The sequence below is a fragment of the Falco biarmicus genome, chromosome 5 (assembly GCF_023638135.1).
Source record: "Falco biarmicus isolate bFalBia1 chromosome 5, bFalBia1.pri, whole genome shotgun sequence".
NCBI lineage: Eukaryota > Metazoa > Chordata > Aves > Falconiformes > Falconidae > Falco > Falco biarmicus.
Window position 1 is genome coordinate 13028134 of NC_079292.1, and position 7931 is coordinate 13036064.

Sequence of the window (7931 nt, forward strand, 5' to 3'; positions counted from 1 at the left end):
TAATTCCCCTGTTCTTTGTTATGAATACCTGACAAAACATTAGAGGTGCTCGACAACTTAGACAATATCAACCTGCATTTTCAAGAGTGAAATATTACAGCCCAACAAATGTTTTCACCTGTTTGCTGGCCAAAAGTTGAAAATCCATCTGTACTGTACCACAATAAGAAAATAATCACAATTCTACAGGCTTCAGATGATGGAGATGGCAACGAACCTTGATCTTACCCCTTTTTCTCTTTACAGAAACATATGCAGAGATGTGGCAGGTGAGTCCATTCTGCCATCAGTACTTGTAGTGATGCTGAGTGAAAAACCTGCCACTTCAGCAATCTTTATTTTGTCCATCGAGTTTCTCAGGCTTGAGAATTCCCCATATAGACATGAAACACGGTTGCAATACACAGGTCACCCAGGTAGCACATATGGTGAAAAGAACACAACAGACTTAATTTCAACAACCCACAGCCACACACTTATTTTTAAAGAACCAAACTTGGCAAACAGACATTTTATCATACTTGTTGCTGGAAAAGACTTCAAGGTTGCAAGTATACAAAGCTTTTTCTGGGCCTTCAGAAAGAAGTCTCCCAGAATAAAACCGACATCAGTTGACATTATTACTAGACTGCTTGACCATATGTGTTAATATGTGGCTTCCTGAATGTTTTTGAAAGGCTCATTCAGTCGTTTACAAGGAATACTGTCACTGTCGCAGGGTGCATATCAGTTGACATACTGGTGTGTGAAGCCTCCTTGAACCTTACTTTCCTGTGTACCTTTAAGTTTCTGTCATGCATCAGTTCACTGTGTTTAGCATTGACCCCCAAATTTAACATAACCTTTTTATCTATATTGCAAGAGACTAGGAATGCTCATGGAAATGACAATTTCATCTCAGCAGATATGTGGAAATTTCCACCAGTCACTTTTAAACTATTTTGACTCAGTAGCTTGCAATTATCATTATTATTCCGCTTTTCTGCCTCCCCAGACAGTCACTGAGTTTCTCTTTGCCCCTGCTGCTTTCATAGCGGAGCATGCAAGCATACTGCAATGCTAAATTCACTACATTTCATAAAGCATCTTATGAAGTTATTCTGAGCGAAGATACTACAGAAGGGGAAAGTGTTCTCATGGCAATGTCACTTTTGGTGGGCAGAACAATTGTGCACTGAGAAATTTGAGGGGAGGAGCAGAAGTGTCGGGAGGAAGGCAGACAGCTGCCAACACAACCACTTCCAAATTGCTCTTCTAAGTAAGACAAAGCAGGTCATTTCTTTAAATCATTCTTCTCACAGAGAAGTCTCTGTTATCACTGTGTAAGAACCTTAAGGTTATTACATTGCTGTGTGGGAACCTATGGAGCCTTCAGCTCAGACCACATGGGCCTAATGGATGATTCTGCCCTGAAGGGGAGAGTCCATCGTTTCATTAGGAACTTAGAAAAAAGGCTGTATTCAATGGCAGTCCCCCAATGTCACTTGTAGTTAATCAATTGCCATATGTGCCAATCAGGCTACTTAGAGCTACAGGCAACTCTTTTTATTTATGGCTAAGAGACTGGGAATAGCCTATGCAGCTGGGAAGCCAAGCAGACTCAAGGATTTTCCACAAGCTGGCAGTCAAGGAGGCAATTTATGGAGGGAGAAACCCCAGAGCAAGAAATTAAAAAAAAAAAAAATAAGGCAGTGATATGTTTTACATTACAGAATTTCTCTTGGTATGGGTATCAGCTTCTGAATATTTCAGCAACATTGCAGCTCATCTCTCATCTACATATCCATTGAGAAGTGTTCAGCAGAAATTGCCCTTTGTTCTGCAGCACAGAATTAAACTGACTTGCAACTCACTGCCATACTTGGGCCCTGAAAACTGAATACGCTTTGTGATGATTTTGGAATTGTATAATCTTTACTCTTGTCAAGCTAAAATGCAGGATTATCATATGAAACTTTTTCAATTGTCCAGATTAATCACACAAGACAATCGATTTTTTATTCTACCCAAAAGGGACAATCTGTTGTATGCACTTTTGAGGGTAAAGGGGTTATTTAGCCATTGAATTCTACGATTTGTGACACTGTTTTGAATTACACATCATCCTGTCCTGGCAAACCACTAAAAATAAGATGTAGTGCTGTCTCCTCCAGAGGCATCTACTTTTGCCTTCCTCTGTTGCATGTATATCTGTGTGTAAATTTATGTTTACATATACATATCTAGATAAAGGAATATATCCTTGCCTGTTTACTTATCTAAGGAATAGGTAGTATACGACACGTTTGCTATTGTCTTAACATTGTGATACAGAATAAGTTAGATCTAAGTGCTAATATCCAGAATGAGGTACTTCCAACCATTCATTTCAGTGGTCATATCAGCACATTGTCAATTGCAAAAATATAAGGTAAGTGCTGGTTGTATTTTAAATTGATCTTGCTTTAGAAATATGGATGTCAGTTCCCACCATTAAATTAACAGACATCTCCATAGACACCAAGTTCTCCATACACTGAGGATCAAATCTTTAACTTTTAGGTTATAATCTATAATACGGTTATTATTTTTAAAAAATCTAAAATAATGATAGGAAAAGTCCCCTAAGTTTCTAAAGACCATTTTAATTCCTTGGTAGCCCAGATTCTTCCTCCACAGCTCTAGTCTGTGCTAGGAGACGGGAGACTGCCTGGTCCAGCCAAGTCATGGCTTGAATGCTTCTGAAAAGAGAATAAGGACTGAGGATATTTGTAAATTATGTATTGTAGAATTCATTACTGTATACATGTCATGCTCTAAAGAATAATCTGCATGTTTGACCGGTTGTTATATTTCTGTTTTTAATTTGTATAAATATATAAATATATGCTACGACTCGCTAAAGCAAAGAAATCCGAACCCATCGTTAAATTGTTTGTCCTGTGCAGTAAAAAAGGCTACTTCTAGATTTTTACAGTTTAGAAATCACTGATAATTGTGAATCATCAACCGATAAGGTCTATTTCATCTGCATAAATAGTGGTATATTGAAAGATTCAGGCCAACATGCCACTTAAGTATGAACTACTCTTTAACCACGTGAATAATTCCATCATGGGAACAAACTATTCCAATGTTACTGTCTCTGTAAGTACTACCAGTTCACTGTGACAAAGACTCATGAATCACAATAGAGATTGTGGAACCTTTGCTAAAAAACATCTCAGCTATATTTAAGGCCACTTTGCTCTCATTCAGGCTATATACTTTTAGTATAGGGAGTGTGGTCCATTGCAACAAGGCTCTTAAAGAACAAATGAAGTAATACTCAAATATTTGCTGTAGGTGGTGTGATTAGCATCCCCAAGAGGGAAAAATGGTTATAGAATCATAGAATCGTTTAGGTTTGAAAAGACTTTTGAGATCATCAAGTCCAGCTGTTAACCCAGGACTGCCAAGTCCACAACCAAACCATATCCCTAAGCACCGCGTCTATGTGTTTTTTAAACATCTCCAGGCATGCTGATTCCACCACCTCCCTGGGCAGCCTGTTCCTATGTTTAACTACCCTTTCAGTGAAGAATTTTTTCCTAATATCCAATCTAAACCTCCCCTGGCATAACGTGGAGCCATTTCCTCTCGTTGCTAATTATGTGGGAGAAGAGACTGACCCCCACCTGCCTACAGCCCCCTTTCACATAGCTGTAGAGAGTGATAAGGTCTCCCTTGAGTTCCCTCTTCTCCAGACTAAACACCCCCAGTTCCCTCAGCTGCTCCTCACAAGACTTGTGCTCCAGACCCCTCACCAGCCCCGTTGCCCGTCTCTGGACACGCTCCAGCCCCTCTGCTCCCTCTCACAGTGAGGGGCCCAGAACTGAACCCGGTATTCGAGGTGCGGCCTCACCAGTGCTGAGTGCAGGAGGACGATCGCTGCCCCTGTCCTGCTGGCCACACTGTTCCTGATACAAGCCAGGATGCCATTGGCCTTCTTGGCCACCTGGGCACCCTGCTGGCTCATGTTCAGCTGGCTGTCAACCAGCACCCCCAGGCCCTTTCCCACCAGGCAGCTTTCCAGCCGCTCTGCGCCAAGCCTGTAGCGCTGCGTGGGGTTGGTGTGACCCAGGTGCAGGACCCAGCACTTCACTTTACCCCTAGCCAAGGGGCTGAAAACCTTAATAATGTTATGAAACACTGTTTTCTCATGACTTTTTTCCCCATAACCTCATTTTCTACCCCTTCTTCATTTCTCAGTTGTTGAAAGAAAAATACAAAAGAAATGCTCATATAGATATCCAGTAGGACACCAGAAAGAGCCTTTTTCAGACAGAAATGGTGTGGTGCCCTCTGGATAATCAATTGTCCCTGCAACACTTTAGGATTTTTCATGCCCTGAGATGCAAACTGAGCAATTTCTTCATTTTTTTTCCCCCTGTACAGTTTGTTAATACTGGAAAGGCAATTGGACAGTGGGGCCTCCTCATTCTTGGCACTATTTCAAAAGCAACTTGAAATGCTCTGACAGCAGTTCTTCTCACAAAGTAATGTTAAGGTTGTGACACGGACCAACAAAAGGCTGACACACTGTTGTTAGCTTACCCTGTTGTGCTTAGGTAATGGTGGAGCCTCAGATCTGTGTGTGATGATAGCATTATATGTTCTTCAATAACAAGGTGCCAGAGGATGAATTGAATGTGGAATGTCATCTTTAACTTTGAATTTCTAAGTTTAAGCTAGCTTATTTCTTTAATAATAAAGTCTGAGCCTGCATTAATTACACAAAACCATTGACAATAAACATCTTAGTTCCTCAGAGATGGTTAGTATTTAAGTGTAGTATTTTCAAAATTAGTATGTTCTGAAAATGTGCAGCAATCAAGTCACCAAAGTGTTCTTTTACACAGTTAGCCTGATGTATTAAAAATCCTGTCCGTAAGCTGGCATCCACAATCAAATTTCCCACCTGTCTAGCAGTGTTCAAAACTGGGATTTTGTTCTAAATACATTTCTGGTTTTAACTAACTAAAACCCAGCTATAAATTGTTTCCCTTTAAAATTTCATGGGACAGCTAATCCAGATCTGGAATTTTGGGGCTCAGTTTCAGCACAGCCATGGTAAAATAATAAAAATAATTAGACGGAGTACAGCACAAGTAATATCCTTATATTTTTGTAAAATTGGCTCATATCAATCGCTGTGTAAACCACTCCTGCCTGCTAATGTTTAGCAGTTTCCAGTGTCTGTAAAAAGAGAACTCACATGTTTCTTTGTAAAGCCAAAGAAAAATTGGCTCCTCAAAGATAACAAATTCAGTATTTTTACACTCTCCAGTTACTTCTCATCAAAGTATTAACTGTCCTTCTCTTCTTACATTCACTGTGTTAGTGTGTTAAGTTTTTTTATCCCCCCAAAAAACTTTAACTCTTATTTTTTATGTAATTATATAAACATGCTCAAGGAATGCAGTTTTGCTAGCTTTTAGCTGAACTGGTTGCTTTGAGACTAGGATCACATATAGACCTAAATTTTCTGGATCGGATAATGATAGCTAAACATAGCACACCAGCGTGTTGTTTTTCAAAAAGAGGAAGGATGCCATTCATTTCACTGCCTGGTCTTAGGTGATTTAATAGTCATTTGAGGTCCTGTGTCTGGGAAGAAAAAGCTCAGATCTTTCAGAATCACTTTCTTGGAACCTTTCTTTCTTCTCATGTTAACGTTACATTATGTGAATGAGGTATAAGCTTTAATTCCTGGAGCAGGTACTCATTGTTCAGAAAATTTGTGGGCAGAACAAGTAAAATTTGCTTTGTGAGCTCCCTGTGGGAACCAAATGACAAGCTCTGTCTTCTCCACAAGACGAAATAGCTGGAACGGTATTATCCAGTTCCTGAGACAATATTTTTCACCCTTTCCTTTTATCTCTTTACCCCTTCCTCAGAATTCTTGCCCAATCTATAGCGAGCATCTTTCATCTTTGACTCTTGATCCTAAAGCAATTGAAAATAAATGCTGTTAAAAAGAATATCACAGAGTATCCTGTAGGATTTAGTCCTTTAAGGTAGGGTCATCCTGGGGGAGATGAGGGAATTTTCCTTTTCTCAGGGAAAGAAGTTAGGTTGGATTTTGACAAATATTGACATCTGCATCTGTGCAAGCCCTCTTTGGTTTCCTTTATAGTCACTGGAGAGAAAGTGGCACTTTTGGGTTGCAATTAATGTAATCGCTGGGTCTCAAGCGAGTGAAATGAATTGTCCCCCTCCATTGCCCCCTGGGACAAGTTCAGATTAATTCAGATCCCACCTGAAGTTAGGTGGATAATTTCTACCCTTAAAGTTACATAGTCTGCCCCAAAATCACCAGCATTAAGTTCGGACTTCTGGAGATGATAACTATGTAACTTTGCAGGAATTATAATTTTGCATGTAAATAATCTTGTAGTGACATGAATTGCACCCTTTAACAGTACCAGTATTCAAAAACAGTTCTTCACATAATTTGGCCCCGTCAGATAACTGAGACAAAATGACACATGGATGTGGTGGCTAATCAGAAGCACAGGGTATATTAAGGTATAGAAGCATAACACAGAGGTTTGGGGAAAAGGACTTGTTGGGAAAAAGAAAGAAAAAAAAATATGGACTCCCTTCATCATATTCATTGTTGCTTATAATCATCTCTGCTGAAGCACAGTCTTGCTTGTTTGTTTTAGAAATAACCTCTGGTTCATGCATAAGAAAATATATTAAGTATTCTAAAAATTATTCCTTTTCTTCTCTGTGTAGCAGAAAGTCAGGGGTCAAATTCTCAGCTGCTGTAATCCCCATTGGAGTTATTCTCATTCATTATTGAAATGGGCTAGATCCTGGGCTCACGAAAGCTGCCGTAGCCGTATTGAAGTCAGTGGAAATGTGTTGATTATTCAGTAGATGAAAACCTGGTCCTTGAAATGCAGTAATTTTGACTAAGCTGAGCACTCCAGGCCAAATTATTTTCAGTATTTAGCAATGTCTGGCATTTTCTTTATGAGTCTATCTTATTGCCATACAGCGTACCTTAAAAGAACAATCCCTGCAGTCATGTTATAACAGTGAGTGGCAAAACAACAGCCTCAGTGTCTGCTTTCACTCTTTGCCCAAAACAATTTATATACTAGTCTGTTTGAGGACAGTGTTTTGCCATACAAAATATCTCCTCTGTTGTTTAGTAACAGCAGCAGAGTCTCTGGCACATTTTTTTAAAACCTTTTTTAACATTAAGAGGCACTATAGTGCACAGATCATCTCAGTGGAATAATGCACTGGTGCAGAGGAGCACTAAATCAAATGATAAATTGAGTGTAACATCGATTATGTCAGCTATGCATAGAAATATATACATTTGATGGTCATTATGACACATGAATGTTCAAGATGAAAAGTGAAAAATACATTTCAAGTTCTGTATATGTGAAAAACTGACAATGATCTGTAATTTGCGTCTAGCATTAAATTCTATAAATCTGCTGGTGTTTTCAGCATTGAAAGCCTGATTCTAAATGGAAAGGTCATTATCATTATTAAGTTTTATAAGAAAATCAGTACGTGTACTAGTATCTATTTAATAACTGAGACATCATGAATGTCAGACTTAACACACTTTGCTGGGTGCTAATAACTCTTTAAGTGTACCCTTGACTCGAGTCGAAGGCAGTATTGGAATTTTTATATTATCTGAACTGCCTGGTAGCATTTAAAAGTACTTCCATAATAGCCAGGTAAAAATATAGTGACTTCACACAACTTTACCTAATTTTGCTCTTTTTTCAAAGGTTAAACTAAACTCCTTGCTCCCCCCTTGTATAAGAACTGGATGTGCAGGCAGCTGAGTCACAACGGACCTGTCCTACTTAAGCATTCCCTCATTTTTACTGGAGTACATTGTGCTTCCTGAGAAAGGTACAAAATGAAGCCTT